Raw genomic sequence first — 20,440 nt, forward strand, 5'->3', positions numbered from 1 at the left:
ATGAAAATTGTTACAAAAACGGGGAAAATTTTGACCCATTCTCTTAGGTGACGCAAGCGAAGTTGCGCGGGTCAGCTAGTATATACTTAAAATCACGCCCGTTTTCCATGGGGGTAGGCCAAACACAACGCAACCTGCGTTCAACAAACTTTTGCTTTATACACATCACTTAATTTTATCATGCAGGACCGTTGCTAATACTAAGTACTTGATCTTAAGACTTAAGGCCTAACCACTCCCTCATTCCGGGAGAAAACCGTTGCCCAACAGTGGCATCGTAATGGGATAGATTGATTATTATCCTACTGTGGTAATTAGATGTGATAAAATAAGTTGATAATGTTTGGGCAAGATGAAATCATGAGGAAAATATCAGCTGACAATTTCTTATTGAAAAGGTGGGTGGGTCATACGATTCCAATTAATGTCATGATGAATCTGAACCATTGAATTAAATCATCCTGATTATGATTGCCAGTTCAGCCAACTGTAGAGTAACCTTCCTATTCATAAAAATATGTGAAGTTATGAAAGGTTTATAAAGTGTTTTGTTTCTTTCACTCCTTATCGAACTGAAAAAAAGGCCACTGGGGCAGCTTGAACAACTTTGCCACTAGGTGGACCACTAACCATACGACAAACAAACAAACAGCAGCACAATTACTATTAAATTGACGTTCACTTATTGTCACATCACAATACGCATCCTGGGATCCAAACTCAAGACCTCCAGTCAACAAATCAAGTGCCGCAATATCATACACTACATATTACTCACATGGCATATATCCAAAACTCTGTCACTGGTTATAATTGATATAACTTTTGAACATGTTTCTTGTGCACGTGTCTGTGCACGTGGGCGGAGGAGGCTTTGATGTTTTAACTTTCTTAGACTTGTTGAGTGATATTAGGTTTTATTTGAAAAGACGATGGCTGCTTCTATATCTTTGTATATCTATATGGACAGAATACCTGGAATCTTTATTTAAAAAAAATTGTAAAGATTGGAGTTACTCCTGAGGTAATTAAATTGAATTATCATCCAAACAATATAATCCATTTTAAAAACAGAGGTAGTAGCAGGTTGGTGATGTACCCGATTTATACATATAATACACACATGCTCGAAATTTCTATAAAACGAGTTTAAGGCATGCAAATACGTGGCGAACACAATGCCTCATTTTCGTATAAGACCCTCGCCCAGCAGTGATAGCAGTAAATATAATTATTGATTATAATGTCCGTGCTTATTCTCGCGCTTTTTGATTTCTTGGTCCTCCCTTGAAACACATGTTCCTGGGAAACAGGCGTGATTTTATTTATGTCTGTCTGCTTTAACTTGCACACGTTATTTCAGTTTCAAAGCATATGAACGGACTACAGAGAAGCGACCACGGTGAGTGCAACCTGCGCCGAAACGTTGGACATTCCAAGTTAAAATGCGTTTTAAATATATTAAACATGCAACGTGAGAGTTGAAAAGTTATCAAATGTATGGAGCCTCAATTCTATTCTTTTCTTTAGAATATTTCTTCCATATATCGCATGTATGCAGAACATTTCGAAGCGACCTTGTCTGCGAACATCCGCCGGAAGAAACTGCGGTGTTAGTCATTTTTCGTTACTGAATTTAACACGGTACATTCTGTTAACTGTTAGTTATTTATTATTTAGTACAAATTTCTTAAATGTTTTTGGAATAAGAAATCTTGTGTTCTTGTGTAGTTCATCATCTAGCCTAGCCTTTCTTCCAATTATATTGGAGTCGGCTTCCAGTCTCACCGGATGCAACTGAATACCAGTATTCTACATGGAGCGACTGCCTATCGGACCTCCACAACCCAGTTAACTGGGTTAAACCCTCGGTAAGACTGGTTGTCAGACTTTCAAGCTTCTGACTACTGTTAACAACTGTCAAAGATCTTTGAAAATGACAGTTGGGACCCGCAATTTAACGTGTTTTCCGAAACACGAGGGAACTCGGTATGTTAAAGATGGTCACCCATCCATAGATACGAAAGACCTAAATACACGATACCTCTCGGTAAGACTGGTTGTCAGGCTTTCAAGCTTCAGACTACTGTTAACAACTGTCAAAGATCTTTGTAAATGACAGCCGGGACCCACAATTTAACGTGCCTTCCGAAACACAGAGGAATCGATATGTATAAGATGGTCACCCATCCATAGAACAACCTCGGCAAGCGTAACCTCGATACACGATAATCTTCGGTAAGACTAGTTGTCAGACTTTCAAGCTTCTGACTAGGAACGAATGATGAAGATCTCTGACATCTTCTGGGATGTAAAAGCTCACATCTTGTACAAGCTTCTCAATATAGAAGTCATTACATCACTAACACAAGAACATTAGACGGTCAATGTCAACTGTGTTGTAGGGAGGTGACACTATCGATTGTTTGTTATCGATATTTTAATTTCATTTTAAGAAGTTGTTTCGGCGATGTAAGTGTTTGCCACCTACGTAAGTTCGAAACCGAGGCAACGCTAATGAATTTTATAAGTTATGTGTGTATTAGAAATAATTATCACTCGTTCTAACGATGAAAGAAAACATACGTGCCTCGGGGTTCTTTTAAAAAATCCCTAAATGGATGTAACTCAACTCGTAAATAGCCGGCGTGGTAGACTTAAGGCCTTACACCGCCGTCATCCTGAAAGGAGACCATTGCCCAGCAGTGGGACATTAAGGTCTTTTCATTTTAATAGATTTATCCGACTGTATCTGGGTAGTAGTGTATTTGACTGCGAAAGGCCTCATAATAGTCGGGTAAAATTATAATGGTATTTTCTAATTTACTGTTTTTCTTTTTTTTTAATTTAAAACTTAGTAACGTGCCCGGTACATAGCAATAAGCTTGATGGGACATGGGACTCACATTGTAAACAACGAAACGACGTGTATTTCATACACCTCAGCCTATATCATCTGATATAACAAAAGTTTAAAATGAAAAAGTCTATTATTATCCGACGCAAAAAAATCGAATTTAATTCCCATTACCCTACTATTTAGTAGTAACTGCCATCTTAAGTAAATATATTTTTTACTTCTAAAGATTTAAAATCCCTCCATATAATCCATAACTACTTAAGGTAAGTACTAAACAGATTAAAGCCCTGCAACAAATAAGTTTACTAAATAAGATGCAAATTCCCAGAACCACTGATCTGTTTCCAGTCGAGCTGCAAATATTGATCGTTCCTCGAACACAGACCGTATGGAAGTGGAGTCTGTTCCTAGAACGATTCTATAGACCACTGACATTTTGTAATGTTACGAAATATTTAAATAGACTGTGAAATTAGGAGTATTGTGTTCGAAATGTGCGTGTTATTTATATTTATTTAGCTGTGAGATTTAGTGGCGTTTTATTAGATTTATTAGTTTGTATTACAGTTTGTAGTAACATCTATATTTCACATACATACAAATATTTACAAAAATACAATGACACAAATACATAAAACCACGTCTTTTATGAAATTAGATAAATATTAAATTTTCTATTAAATGTATATTTTCTATACAATTTATTAAAAAACTGATCTTTTGTAGTAACTAAGTAGTACAAAATTAAATTAAATATCCCTAATTTGAAAAGTTAATCAAAGTTCAACAAATATTTTTTTAAAACCTTGACTATCATAACTCTTAACTACAAAATAATTATTTTAAAACAATCATCTGACAACAGGAAACTACTACATCAAATTCGTTATTTCTACATCCATTAATATACTTCAGAACAGAATAAATCTAGTCATCAAACGACAAATTTCTCCATAATTCAGTGTACTAACGATTTTACACTGTCGCGACTTGTACGCATAATATTATAATGTAACGGCTCTTTAATTAATTTAGACCCGTTACATTATAATATTAAATTCAGTGTACTATTTATCGACATAAGAGGAGCTCATAGCTTAGTTAACAACAGCCGCGCGGATCGATCTCTGAGGTTAAGCCATGCTTACCGAGGTTGATTTGTGGATGGGTGACCATCTTATACATATCGAATTCCTCCGTGTTTCGGAAGGCACGTTAAATTGTGGGTCCCGGCTGTCATTTTCGAAGATCTCTGACAGTCGTTAACAGTAGTCAGAAGCTTGAAAGTCTGACAACCAGTCTTACCGAAGGGTATCGTGTTATCCCAGGTAACTGGGTTGCGGAGGTCAGACAAGCAGTCGCTCCATGTAAAACACTGGTATTCAGCTGCATCCGGTGAGACTGGAAGCCGACTCCAACATAGCTTGGAAGAAAGGCTAAGCTGATATATACTATTTATCGACATACTCTATCGATATTCCACAGCACATCACTACCCACACAACGCCGGAAATACCACGTAAAAGCGATCCATCGACAGACGCCAGTCACTCGTTAATCACAAACATAATATATATTATTATGAATGCTTTGAACAACATCACTAGAGAATAGACGCAGATGTTAGGCTAACGGTGAAAATAAATCATTATATTTGAGCTTTATGATAGTTCTCAATGATCTCTTCATTTGATGTATAATAGAATACGGGAATTAACGCGAACACGCATTTTACCTTAAAATGCCTAACGTTTCGGCGCAGGTTGCACTCGCCGTGGTCGCAGGCTGATTAATTCCCGTATACTATTATACATTAAACATGCAACGCGAGAGTTTAAAAGTTCTTCATTTGATGATTTATTCATCCAAATGTGATAGCGGTGAAGAGATGTATGAGGCGCCCATAGCCAGTTGCTCTCACCGATCGGTAAACGATCTGTGGGTTAAGCAAAACTTGGCGGATCATTCGATAGATGGATGACCGCATAGTGGTATTTGAACTGGGCGTCTCCGTGCTTCGGAGGGCACGTCAAAAGTCGGTCCCGGTTGTTGTCAATTAAGATGACAGTCAAAGTCGGCCTTCGGGCGGCTTGAACAACTTTGACACTAGGTTGACCACTAACCATACGATAATAAAATCAAAAGAGATGTATGAAACACATCTTTGTTTTGTCAGCTCTCAGATAATAGAGGGCGAGGTTATTGCCATAATCAAACTCTGTAATAGAGGTTGAAAATAATCAAAAGTTTAAAAATCCGTAGATACTCAAAATCCATTTCCCGGAAATCGATGTAGAGACTTCGTGATCAGCAGCCGGATACATACACTACTACCCAGACAGACACAGAAAAGTCGAGCCACAGTGGCACAATGAAGACACAATCGCTGCTACTTCAATTATTATCAGGACTGTTTAACATTTTTTCTTGTTTTGCCAGCTAATATAATTTCTCTTACTTAGCATCGTCGGACACTGGCCACGCAGCCAAAACGCAGGAACCGGCCTATTGTTTTTGAATTTGTGACGTTCAAAATCATGTGAGGGTCATTGGTCGCTAGAGTCCGTATAAAATGTATGAAAACTACGGGAAATATACCAATATGTAGTATGTAGGGTCCCTAAACTCAACGTTTCAAAGATCCAACTCGACAATTCCAAGGAAACCTATTAAAGTATTTATAAGAAAAACAAAACTTTCAACTTTCGCGAACACCCTGTGTAACTTTTTGGAAACAATTTCGCTTTTTATTGCGAACATACTTTGGTACGTTAAGAAAGTTTCGTGAAAAAGTGGGGTAGGTATATATTTTTTTGGTTTTATGGATCCATTTTTCCATCATCAGATAGGCAACTTTTTGGAGACAAAAGTACCTTTGCTTATGCTATGTTAAAATAATATATGGGCTATATATATATGCACCGATGGGCAAGGATCTCCTCCCTTAATGAGGGAAGGGTTAGGTCTTTACTTATGATACTCCTACTAATTTTGGATTAGATCTTTATGAATAAAATGGTTGCTGGAAGTTAGAGAAGAAAATTATCATAAAAAAAGCTCAGTAGTGCTTACTTGAAAAATCGTAACTAGCAATTGTTAGTACAGTTCATACGTAATCGATCGTCGATTGTCGACCACGGCGACTAGTTTCATTGAAACTGTGCAAAGTGTACTGTCACAGGACACAACTGGGTAGAGATCAAGCAAAGAAACAGACTTATGGCAGAAAGATCGTGAATATTTTTTTGGGCGTAACTTTTTTGACGCAACCCTATGCCTTAAACCCTCCTGAGTATTCTTTTTCTACATTATAATCACGCCCTTTTCCCATAGGAGTAGGAAGAGACCAAAGAACGCCACTTAGTACGATCCTTACAAACTTTCAAACTCTTATTTTACCACACTACCCAGTACTAGCATCATATTCTGCTCTACCCTAAAGACAATATGTGCTTCGAAACAGAATATAAAAAACCTAGCATACCTGAAATTTCATTGTTATAAAAATAAAACGTAAAATATGTTTCATGTCAGTCGTAAAGCGTATTATAAAAGTGTTAATGACTTCTTTTTCATGTTTACTCTGTATTTATAAACGGCGTCATGATATAACAAGCTAAAATTATACGCTAATTAATTTATTAGGGGTGATGATCAGAGAAAAGAATGTGTTTGTTTGCAGAAATTAAATCTATAATTTATTAAGATCAAATGCTGACACTTATGATAGTCAATGATACAGAGAGTGAATTTACTGTCATTTCAGAAGGTAGGGCCATGGAAAAGAGCTGGCAGGGAACTCTTGGTCACTCTTTTAATCGCCAAATGGTTTTTAAAAAAAATCTTGCTTTTATTCAAAAACTATTTATAAATTTTGGGTCCCGGCTTTCATTTTCAAAGATCTTTGACAGTCGTTTACAGTAGTCAGAAACTTAAAAGTCTGACAACCAGTCTTACCGAGGGGTATCGTGTTATTACGCAAGTAACTGGGTTGTGGAGGGCCGATAGACAGTCGCTGCATGTAAAATACGGGTATTCAGCTGCATCCGGTGAGACTGGAAGCCGACTCCAACATAGTTGGAAGAAAGGGTAGGTTGATGATCATTCAAAAACTAAAAAGCACTTCCAGTCTAGCGAGGCTTTCTTTATTCTTTCGTGTTTTTTCGTTTATTCTTTTTTAAAAAGACAACTCCCGCACTAAGAATTGCTCTTGTGTCGCGGGTACTTTTACAAACATACAAACAACGGACACAAAGCACAACCAGACCCAAAAAAATAATTTGTGGATCGCACAAATAATTGTCACGTGTGGGAATCGAACCCACGACCTCCCGACACAGTGGTATCAGCGTGGCGACCTAAACCACTGCGCCACGGAGGCAGTCGCCTTATCAGTTACTCAGGGAATGAAAGTAAAACAGGACTTTGACGTCATCAGAAAAACACTCAAAGTATACCAAGACTCATGACTCCAAGTCATAACAACAGAACTGTGGTGACGTAGTTTCTAAATCAAGAGTTACAGCGTATAGCAGAGGTAAACGCACTAAGTCAATGGGCTTGCGTAAATCAATATGTTGTTATATGCGCACGAGTGTTCATGGTGTTGGGTTTATTGTAGCTGTGTTTCTATTGCGTATGTAGTTTGTTAAGCTTTATTGAGAACTAGCGGCCGCCTGCGACATCGTTCGCATAGACCGGTGGTTCCCAACCAGTGGTCTGCGGATGTCAAAATATGATCCGTGAACGATTTTAAAATTTTAAATTTTCAGCAGGATTATACACTTTATTTTTTATATAATTACATAGTGTTCCAAGCTTACAAGAATAATATAAAAGTGGTTCCCGACTAAAAAAAGGTTGGGTACCCCTGGCATAGACCATAGGTACTACACTTCGACACGTAAATTCATATAAATGTATTTATCCCCGTTTTCGGGAAAAAAATTCTGAAAACGTCTGTAAGTGCTCCTCTAGACATCCCAAGGAATCTTCATAGCAAATTTCAAGTTTCTACGCTCAGTAGTTTCAGCTGTGCGTTGTCCTTAAGTCACTCATTCCGAACGTGCCAAACCGTATGTATGTGTAGCAAGCCTTAATAAATAAATATAAATTTAACCCATTACTATCCCACTGCGGGGCAAGGGTCTCCTCCCGTAATGAAGGAGTTAGGCCTTGAGTCCACCATGCTGGCCAAGTGCGGGTTGGGGACTTTGCATGCCAACAGCAGGCAGCAAGCCTTACTACACACAAAATTGGATATAACATGTAAGAGTAGATCTATGAAATTCGACACAAACATATAGGATACTGAAAAATATTATAACAACGAAAGTTTATGATAATGTATGGACGTTTGTTAATTTCTACGCAAAAACTCAATAGACTTCGATAAAATACGACAAATTGCTAGTTTATAACCTGGACTAACAAATACTTTTTACCCTAATCTTTAAACGCCGTCAGTCGTAGGCCAAACCTAGTGCATTAAAACTCAGACATATAATTAACAAATCATTTACTTATTAAATGCAATAGTACGATAATAACGGGTACATTTCACCCTTCGCGAAGGGGATGTAATTATACGAGCAGATACAATAGGGTTTATTAAATTATACCCTTCGAAGCGGAAGAATCGACCAAAATTGTTTATTGTTTTGAAAACTGTTATAGGAGGTATTTTTGTACTTTATGTTATTATTATACATACATAATACCACATATTTTTGGTAATACGACCCTTAAGGGGTAAATAAGGGACTAAAGTTTGGTATGTAAGTTCGTTATTTTCGAAGCTAAAAGTGTAAAAAATCTGTTTAGGTATTTGATTCGATATCAATAAATATATACGTGTTTCAGTTTAAATAGAGAGATACAAGCGGAGCCGCGTGGTACTGCTAGTCTTGTATAAAATAATTAATCATAATTATAAGAAGAAGAATAATGTAGTTTTTTTAATACTATAAACTTGAATGCGTCTTGTATAAATAAAATAAATAATTAAAATTAGGAATGACAAGTAGATCTTACTGAAGAATAATGCAACTTTTAATTGTTTCGAAGAATCGATTCAGCAGTTTAGGAGATCACGCCTAAAAATAAACAATACAAACATAGATTAACCTTTGCAAGCCAGACGCAAAACAATGTTGAAGTTTCTTGTACTGATTAGAGTGTTATTAAGGAACTGATTAAAAGTATAATAATATATTATATTCCATTTTCTTCGACCCGTTACTGTCCCACTACTGGACAAGGGACCCTCCCGAACGAGGGAGGGGTTAGGCCTTGAGTCCACCACGTTGGCCAAGTGCGGGTTGGGGACGTCGCATGCCCTCAAGAAATTCAATCATCACGATGTTTTCCTTCACCGTTGGACCAAGTGACAATTATTTATAAAACACGTTTTGTTTAGCTCATTACTGTCCCACTGCTGGGCAGGTCTCCTTCCGAATGAGGGAGAAGACAGACCTTAAGTCCAACAAGCTGGCCTAGCTCGGATTAGGGACTTCGCATTCAAGAAATGTATTAACCAATTTTAGGCATGCAAGGTTCCATCACAATGTTTTCCTTCACCGTTGGAACAAATATTTCTAACACACACATAACTTGGAAAAGTCATAGATTTGTTACCTAGGGTCCGAATCGTCGACCATTTGCGTGGGAGGTGGCAACACTCGGCTATCACTGCTCATCAATATCTATTTCCAGAAATCATTTCTACTACAATCATTTTAACTAGCATAATACAGACCTTATTTACATGCTCACAGGCTTTATATGGTCAGATTGGTCCTAAAAACCCTATACGCAACGCACTATAAACCCACGCACAAGCTAACTACCCTATTTCTTGGAACTCACGTTTTCTAATACAACAGCCTTACAGCCTAACAAATTAATCGCGATCACAATCTAGAAGCGAACCTGTGACCTACAAAGTCAGGGTCGACTGATTCATTCCGCTGATTCATAGCACCACCCCTTTCCAAGAAATGCTTTGGCGAAATAAATGTTACCTTTGGTATTTAGATGTGAAAGTGGGAGCCTAGGGTTCGAATTCCATCTATAAACTTTATTGTAAACTAGCAGACCCGACGAACTTCGTACCGCCTAACAGTCGATTCAAATACTCTCAAATACCTACGTAGTTTTCGCTCACCCATCCAATTCTATCCCTCATCAACGCTCCTTAACCATCAATCAGCACGACCACCGTAATCTCAAGGTGTCTTAAATCATCGCAGGCGATCATAACTTCTACCGAATCATAATTTTAATTTTGGATATACGCTCCACTTTAATCAAACACTAGCTAGCTGACTCTACGATGAAAAAGCACGCATTTCTGGTCACCCATCTAAATCTAAGCCGCATTGTATGACCACATAATGTCAAGGTGACTTGAGTCATCGCAGCTGATTCATAGCACCCCTATACGAAGGTCAAACCACCGAATAGTTACCCAGTTATTAAATGGAACCAATCGTGACAAATTATTATAACGAATAAACGATTTTTAGGGGTTTTCTCAGAACCTTTTCTAGGTTGGGTATTAGAGAGTTTTTGGGAATTGGGTATTGTTCTATTTCACTACATAGGTAGTATATTATTCTGTTTTCATGTTATAAAACAAATCTGCTTTCAGCTGTCTGTCCCTATGTATATGCTAAGATCTTTAAAACTACGAAACGGATTGTGATGTGTCTTTTTTTCAATAGGTAGTGATTTTAGAGGATCATTAATATTGTGTAAATATTATAGAGCCTTTTTGCAAAATAACTTCTTTAAGCGGGCGAGGTCAACCTCTAGAATTTTTTTAACCGGAAAGTTAAAAGTACTAAATGGATTTTGATCGGAATACAATAGTTTATGACTTGGATTAACACATATATAATACTTTTCACCCTGGGAAATCTCATAATGTGGGCGATGCCACGACATTTTCAACCTTATAAGTTTGAAAAAGAGTGTAAATTCGTGATAATTTAAATTTTAGAAACGGTATTAGCCCAATGTCTAAAAAATCGGACATGCGATTGGGACGCTCTAAGTTTCTTACCGTTTCTTCTCACGAGCCGACTTACCCGAAACGGACAACAACAATAATATTTTGTATGAAGTTTACGAAATAAAGGATATTTTGAATTGAATCTCATAAGTTCGTATCTATTAGATTCATATTAATTGGACTACCAACATGAATATAAACCACAGCCTAGCATTTGAAAATCCACAGCAATTAGAAGAAACTTTAAAGTTAAAAAACAACACAAAAAATTTCAACACAATCATAATTTGATTAATTACCAACACTAACTAAAGGTCTTAGTAATTAGCACTACTAATTACTGCTATTGAAGAACTATACTAAATGCAGTATCTTTTTCAAATACCTATGATTCTTGTTATATTGTGCTATCAAGAACTCATTTTCTAAGATAATCCTAACATATTTTTATTACTGAACATATTATATTATGAAAGGGTATGTAGAATACTTATCCTAGTAGGCTAGCCTAGCCTTATAGTAGCCTAGCTTTCCTTCCAACTATATTGGAGTCAGTTTCCAGTCTCACCGGATGCAGCTGAATACTAGTGTTTTACATGGAGCTACTGTCTATCGCACCTCCACAACCCAGTTACCTGGGATATAACGCAGTATCATTATACAATGTATGCTTCACTCAATGCCTAGCTAAAGCCTAATGCATAGGGTCTTAATGGGGGTGGCAGCATCCCCTAGCACATGATTCAATTAGAGAAAAATATAAAATTGGTATATTAACTCCACAAAAGATTAGGAATCTATGGCTTAGTGGCATCCTCAGTAAGGTATAAAGCAAAAAGTATGGTTGGATATAAAGAATTATATATAGAAATTAACTTACTATTGTTAAAGTATCTTTTAAGTAAGGTTACAGTACAAATGTTTATTTATTCTTTGGCAATCTGGTTATTTCCTGATGTAAAGATATAGAAAAATCTTATTGATATTGGTTTTCTGAGGGAAAAAATATAGCATAAAAAATTTTGCAATCATTAAGGATAAACTGTATAAATACTACCTACTTATTTAACAGTAAAACGGTCTACCAACCTACCAAAAACATTAGTGTTTTTACTGTCCCAGTGCTGGGCAAGGGTCTCCTCCCAAATGAGGGAGGGGTTAGGCCTCGAGTCTACCACTCTGGCCAAGGGTTGGGGATTTAAGCTTAAAAAAAATTAAGTTTCACCAATAGATAGTAGATAGTAGATAGAGTAGTTATGTCTCGGTAAAGAGCAATGGAATCGGATGAAGCTGAGACAAGCCACTAGTTGAAATATAAATATATTCTTAGCTGTTCATAGTCATATTTTGTCTTATAATAGCTTTGAATATATAAGATTGTATGTTTATCAGTTATCTGGTTGCTGTACAAGCTCTGCTTAGTTTGAAATCAGACGACCAAGTGTGAACATCTAAAGATATTATTAATAAATAAATTTTACACATTAACGCCCCACTGCTAGGCAAGGGTTCGGAATGAGGGAGGGGTTAGGCCTTAAGTCTACTAGTCTAGTTGAGAAACTATGCTTTTAACAAAATATGGAAAGAGGGAACATAATTTTGTCAGTTCAATAGGCATGGCCAACTAGAATCATTTCTATTAACTGTATGTGGTTTAACAAATTTCATGGCTCTAAATATTGGTCTAATTGTTTTTTAATTACTAATTATAAAACAATATGTCTGAATTCAACTAAATTGAATTCAAAAGAAATCATGAATTTGACTTAAAATAGTGATCTAGGGTGTATTCAATTTGTCTAGTCTACATTAATACATAATTGCTTAGTCTATGCTATAAATTAAAAATAAAATGGAATACTGTTTTTTTTTGCAAGAAATATTTTGCTGGTTTTGTATGTAAACATAGCATTTTCACAGTTGATATTTATATTACTTGTAGATTATTATACGCGCGAATTAAATATGTATTAGATAAATACTGAATTAAAGAAAATAAATGCACAACTTACGCAATTTGTTCTTCTTCAGATGTCTGTAATTCATTAAAACGGATTATACCTCCGATAAATATAGATCAAAAACGTAGTCAAAAATAGACAAAAACTTGTCCACGATACACACGGAAAAAACACAGTCACATCATGTTCGGAATGTTAAACAAAACATAGGTCCTGAGGAGTCCACGGCACTCGGAAAATCAGAGGGAAACTGTGAAAATCCAAGGGGTTTCCTTCAAGTCAGTCAACCACTATATTACACCACCGTTTTTCAGCCCACTAATACATTATCCAACTTATTTTTTTCAACACAAAGGTCCGCTTATATGTGGCACTCATGCCCGGAGACACTGCGTCCGTATATTTGCACAAATTCAACTCGTTTTTACGATATCACTAAATAAAATGATGTGTGAATGACATGAAATTTTGACATGCGCACTCCATTTATGTTTAGCTAGTGACATCTAGTCCAAAAACTATGTAAAGTTCTCTTTCACATTAGTGAATTCGTACCAAGTGTTACTACTCACTAGTAGATGTCGCTATGATTAAAGTTGATACAAATAGTAACTAGAGGGCGCTCAATAATTATAGTTTTGAATTTAGCCACAAGGTGTCGTTACTTTAAGTCGTTTTGACAAAATAATTATGCCATCAAAAACATCCTGTAAAAAACCTCAAGTCTCGCAGCGTAAAAAGTGGTGAGATCTATGTAATACCAAGTCGATTAATCTGTTTAGTCTCTACTGAAAGGACCTTCTGTCTTAAGTTATTACATAAGTTATTATCATGCCAATATTAAAAATATTTCACGTTTAAAACAAATAAATCGACCTGGCCATCGCGTAATTTGATTATTAGTATGTACCACACTGCACAGCACGACGGGCCAGCAACCGAAATCCTCACTAGGGTCCTTCCGAATATAAAAATTGAGATGAGTATCTTAAAGAAATTAATGCTCCTGAAATTTTAATGGCGAATTTGTGTTTTCATGCGATGACCAAGTCGATTTATTTGTTTTAAACGTGAAATATTTTTAATATTGGCATGATAATAAGTTATGTAATAACTTAAGACAGAAGGTCCTTTCAGTAGAGACTAAACAGATTAATCGACTTGGTATTACATAGATCTCACCACTTTTTACGCTGCGAGACTTGAGGTTTTTTACAGGATGTTTTTGATGGCATCTCACTTCTTTTTGTAGAGCGAACATAAGTCCAATTTGTATGGAAAGACGGTTATTTTTTTCATAATTCAACATATTTTCCTATTGAAATGTTGTTCAGTTTCATGGGCTAAACACCTTTAAGTTATGCCTCATACAGTAGGTACCTATGTACACCTATTATTTTCTATTATACTACAGTAATAATTAATTCATTAACTGCAAATGTAACCTTGTAATCCTATATAAATGTATAAGATTACAAAGTTATTCTTGCAGTTAATGTATTTAGAAAACTGGACTGAAATTAGAAAATATTGAAATTTTCCCATGATTAAGATACTAAATTCTATTTGTATTCTAAATTTGAAGCTTCTAAGTCTGCTAGAAATGCCTTAGACTTTTGATGATCGGTGAGTCAGTGAGTCAGTGAATCAGTGAGTGACAAAATTCAAAACTTTAACAAGTTGTCATTCTTAAAGTACTGGTTCAAATTGACTGAAATTTTCAATATACCGTGTTCATACAATGACTGATAAGTCGCTAAAAATTCAGGCTTCTTGTTTTATCCACAACGAAATTATAGGGGGTCGAAAATGGCCTGAATTGCTTCGAGAAAAGATGGTAACGGCCGTGCCGCTTTTTTTTTGCTCGACTTGCGGGGGCACTGCCGTGCCCCCAGATAAAATTTGGTTTTGTTTAAATACGCAAATAACTAATGGAAAATATTTAAATCTGTGTCAATAACAATAAATATGGTCCTAAAAAAATTACCATACAGCTGTTCTTTACAGTATACAATAATTAGTTCCACGTGTTTCAAGTAACAACTACCTACTTAAATAATTTTATTCAAATTACGTAACTATAATTATAATAATTTTACAGTTAAACTTCAATCTCAAGAACAAACCAAATTATTTAATCACGCCTTCCGCTATAATGACCATTCATTACTAAGCATATTTTTCTTATTTACATTCTTAATATTAGATAAAAATAACGTGATAATATTAGTTATACCTTAAATAAACTATGTTAGATACCTACCTACCTATATGTTAGATACTTAACAACCCCCTTTATAAATACCCGTAGTTGTAGGTAGTAAAGTATGAAATACACCCGCCCCATTAACAATGTTAGTCCCACGTAATAAGCGGCGAGCCTATTGCAATATACCGGGCACATTACCAAACTCCGAGCTAGAACAATCATCGTAAATGGCGAAATGTTGACTTATTTCATACATCTCTGCCTACAACTTCGGTTATAACAGACATGATGTTATAAACGAGTTATAACGTATTGTATCTGTATGTTAAAAGTCTAAAGTATTCTAAGAAGCTGGTCAGGTAAGATGAGGTCATTAGATTGAACCACTATACTATGTATGTATGTAGTTAGGTATAGGTAGGTAAATATATTTATTAAAAACATCCACATTGGGGGTTGAGTTTTTAGAGCAGTCGTAGCTTAAATTTGATTTTGCGTCATCTACTAGGGTCTATGCTAAATTTCTACAATATCGTTTCAGCGGTTTAGCCATGAAAGTATAGCAGACAGACTGATAGACATTCATATGTAAAATTTGTGATTTAGCATGATGTAAAATATCCTATAGCCTTCCTCATGGGCGTAGGAAAAATATTTCCAATAAACAGACAGCAGCTAATAAGAGAGAATGATAATTTAGCTAATTTATTTGTAAGGGTTAATCTCCAAAACCACTGTACTTGAAAAATAGAAACACGTAGGTACTACTAATAGTGAGACAGTAACGAGTTACAAAAGAAAAAAGATTTTGTATGTTTGCTAAAACTAACTCGGAGTGAAGTTAGGGCTAGCATTTATGTATAACCAGTGGTAATCACGTTATCTATACTTCTATACTAATACTAATACTTACTAATATTATAAAGCTGAAGAGTTTGTTTGTTTGATTGTTTGTTTGTTTGTTTGTTTGAACGCGCTAATCTCAGGAACTACTGATCCGATTTGAAAAATTCTTTCAGTGTTAGATAGAGCATTTATAGGAAGGCTTTAGGCTATATAACATCACGCTTCGGCCATTAGGAGCGGAGTAGCAACGAAAAATATTACGAAAAAAGGGGATTTTTTTTCATTCTTTCTTATGTTACGCAAGCGAAGTTGCGCGGGTCAGCTAGTCTACTATATATCTCACAAGTCTTTTAATCCAGTGAATACCTCGTATATCCGGGTCGGTTCATACAAGTTCATACATAATGTATGAGCGTGTATGTTCGTCAGCTGTTGGCGTTCCAACGACGAATACTGATGTAACTTCACGCTGGTTTCTTAGAAGAGGTGAGCAGAGACTTGTGTAACATTTGAAACAGATTTTTATACTATCTAATAAAGACAATTTACAAAATCCGGGCCGATTTTTTACGTGCCCTCCGAAGCACGGAGATGCCCAGTTCAAATACCACCTACAGATCGTTTACCGACCGGTGAGCGCAAATTGCTATGGGCGCCTCGAGTATGGTACCAAGTGGTGTTCTTTGGACTCTGCCTAATATGGGAAAAAGACGTGATTTTATGTGTGTATGTATTTCTTGCTAGTGTCTTTATGTACAGTTGTGGAGTATACCTAGTATATAATAAAAGTAGATATATATAAGTTTGTCTCGTTTGATATTCAACGTGTGCCGGATGTTCCCAAATACCAATATGGCCGCCGTTAGAGATCCTTAAACGATAACGCGAAACCTTTTACTAAAGATATACATTCTCTTTCTGCGTAAATTGCGTTTTGGATATAAGCTGCTAAGAAAAGTTCTATTTTTACAAGAATTAGCCTTCTTTTCGCGGTTTCAGGTATGGATGTATTTTGTTTCCGTTGTTTGTATGTTTGTAAAAGTCCCCGCTACACAAGAGTTGGTCTTAGTGCGGGAGTTTTTTTTTAAACCAAAAGAGAGAGATTATTATTTTAGTTCACTCTGTTTGGTATAACAACTTTTGATGTAATGTTACTAATTCGAACAACGTTTAAGAAAATAATCAATTTGTATAATATCGATTAACATAATTTTCATTTCATCGAATATTTATTGGCGATAACAACATTTGCGCTATTGATCAAAAGGTATAATGTTCATTTGATGTAATGTTCAGGTGGTATAACATGTATTTTATCGAATATTCAATTGGTGTAATGTAATGCAGAAAATAAAACATTGTAAATATTTGCAAAATATTTATTTTGAAAAAGAAAACACTTAGACTAATCTTAAATTAAATGCGATCGCTTTAAGTAAATCTAATTCTGTGTAAGTTTCAAAATTACGTAATACGGTGAAATTTTCCCTGAATTTTGTTTGCTACAAACCTCACGGAGCCCGAGACCTTTCCAACGAATGCAAAACCGTGGCAATCGGTTCGTGCGTTCCGGAGTTATAGCGTCAGGAAGGAAAACCCGACTTATTTTTATATTATAGATGAAAGGAAACGAATTAATAATGAACTTAATATTCGATACGATCTTTCGACTAAATCATTATTAGTTGAGTAAAACATTCGTTTAAATAAAACTAGTACTTTTGAAAATTCGGTCAAATGACATTATTTCAAAGAAATAAATATGCTAAATAAAAATCTGCCAATTAATTATTCGGTCAAATGAATAATTATACGTAATGACTTTATTGTAACTAAAATTCGCCGGAGCGATTTTCGACAAAACGTTGTTATACCAAACAAGGGTGAACCATTATTTTAAATCTAACTGCAAAACAATTGCACCCACTTTGCAAGTTTTTTTAGGTTTCTAAATTGAATAGACGCGACTTAGGTAAGTTAAATAACTATGAAAATACTGAACTATAATATTTTACATTGTTTTTACCAAAAAACGAAGTTTTCGTATACTCGTATGAGAGTATTTTATAAATATTTTATTAATTAACAATATTATTTAAGAATCACTATTTACAGCTATACATATATTTAATTAGACATTTATAAAATATCAAGAACTCCAGATTACTTACAAACGTTCACACTCGCCATATTTTTTTCGCCCAGTCCAAAACTCTCAGGCATTTTAATGGGCCTAATGTATTCGTATAAAATAAAACTACACACATTTATACCAAATCTTTATATTTATACGTCTATGGAATAAACCTGGTGTATTTTTGGCATTCTAAGACCCATTTCACAGTTCCGAATAAGTGTCAGATAAACTATCTGCTGGGTAAAGTGGAGGAGATGGATGTTACATGGAGCGACTGTCTATCGGACCTTCACAACACAGTTATCTGGGATATAACACGATACCCTTCAGTAAGACTGATTGTCAGACTTACAAGCTTCTGACTACTGTTGTCAGAGATCTTTGAAAATTAAGTAACTTTTTTTATTGTTTACCTATGTATAGAGCGAAAAGAATGGGAGTCTTTTTAAAATAAAATATTAAAATAAATCAGATATGTAACATGTCAATTTTTATTATGTTTTTTTATTTATCTATATACTAATATACTAATATACTAATATTATAAAGCTGAAGAGTTTGTTTGTTTGAACGCGCTAATCTCAGGAACTACTGGTCCGATTTGAAAAACTCTTTCAGCGTTAGATAGCCCATTTATCGAGGAAGGCTATAGGCTATATATCATCACGCTACGACCAATAGGAGCAGAGTACCAGTGAAAAATGTTACAATAACGGGGAAAATTATGATTCTCTTATGTGACGAAAGCGAAGTTGCGCGGGTCAGCTAGTTTATAATAAAAAGGAACTTGGATTTTTTCATTTGTTCTTATGTTTTAAAAAGCGAAATATTGTACCGATCACTCTTTTAAATCGTGATCATATAACAATTTTAAATGACATTTATATAACGTCAAATAATAACAAATAATTGACATTTGATAAATTGAACAAATGTCGAATTGACATTCAAAATAATTGAGATAATTTGAAAATTTGTGATTGAGTACAGTTTACTCTTTTTGTCCTATGGTCAGTGGTCAACCTAGTGTCAAAGTTGTTCAAGCCGCCCGAAGGCCTTTGACGTGGCTTAACGACTGTTATCTTAACAGACAACAACCGGGACCGACTTTTTACACACGTACCCTCCGAAGCACGGAGACGCCGTGTTCAAATACCACTATGCGGTCACCCATCAATGGAGTAACCGCGCCCAGCGTTGCTTAACCCACAGATCGTTTACCGACCGGTGAGCGCAACTGGCTATGGGCTAAAACTAATAAAAATCTATAATTATGTCGTTTAGTTAATTATTTTAAATTATTTAGATCTGGTGTATGTAATTTGTATATTATTAACGTTTTTTTTAAAAATGGTAAGAGGCTCGCTCCCTATTACATGGGACTAATATTGCTAATGGAGAAACGTGGATGTATTTCATAAAACTCTGCCTACACGTTTGGGTATAGCAGACGTGATGTAATGTACTTATGCATGTATGATTTAGAAATAATGTATATTGTATAATTCAGTATATAGTTTATTTTATTATTTATTTATGTATATGGGTATATATATGTATTTAATATTTCTTATTTGTTAATCATTATGTATGTATAAACCTATCTATATTTAAGTACACGTACATACATGACCTTATTTTTATTTATTGGTAAACCTGGTTCTTAACGTCCTTTATTTTTATTTTTTTAAACACCTACTTCTTTCAATCTCTGCATCACCCTAAGGTAGACTGGTAGATAATGCCTTTGGCATTAAGTCCGCCTATATACACATGTTTATGAAGTTTAAAATAAATAAATAAATAAATAATAACTATTAATTATGTACGTATGCATTTATGATTTTAAAGACCCCAAAGCGCGAAAATTATTCTTACAGCAAATAAGAAAGAAATAATGGTTACACAATTTTTTTTGCCACAAAAGTAGCCTTTTTCTTTCTCTAGGAAAAAAGCTATCACTAAACCAAAATCCATCCAAATAGGTATAACAGTTAAGCCGTAAAAACATTACATACGTGACAATAATAATTTCGCTTCTATAACAATAACTATCAATTGTATAAGAACGCAACAAAAAACCTATTCTTTGTTCTTCGAGTTATAGTTATCTTGGTGTATAGGTGTCTAGATGTCCTGCCCACGCTATGACCTAGACTAGACAACTGACCTTTACAAAGTCTAGACTTTAGACTCCATCTAGATTGTAACCTAACTTGCTTCAGATTGCCGACGGAGACGTAAGACGGCTCTTGTATTTATGTTTCATCTTCTGTACAGCGGCTTGTTGCTATATTCAGACACTTAAAGTTAAATGACGCGATATTTGAGTATAATTTTTTTTTTTAATGACCCGTTATATTACATGGGACTAACATTGTTAATGGCTAAAGGTGGATGTATTTTATACATC

General features: G+C 35.3%; 1 protein-coding gene across 1 annotated transcript in view; it reads right to left on the reverse strand.

Moving 5' to 3' along the window:
* Positions 1–13,324, reverse strand: part of enc (R3H domain containing protein encore) — a 57,794-nt gene extending 44,470 nt beyond the window's left edge. Inside the window, exon 1 of the mRNA XM_076132002.1 lies at positions 12,887–13,324. The gene's annotated coding sequence lies outside the window, so the exon portion shown is untranslated. The remainder of the gene's footprint in view (positions 1–12,886) is intronic.
* Positions 13,325–20,440: the final 7,116 nt, after the last annotated feature.

Source organism: Anticarsia gemmatalis, chromosome 27 (genome assembly GCF_050436995.1).
Source record: "Anticarsia gemmatalis isolate Benzon Research Colony breed Stoneville strain chromosome 27, ilAntGemm2 primary, whole genome shotgun sequence".
NCBI classification, from domain to species: Eukaryota; Metazoa; Arthropoda; class Insecta; order Lepidoptera; family Erebidae; genus Anticarsia; species Anticarsia gemmatalis.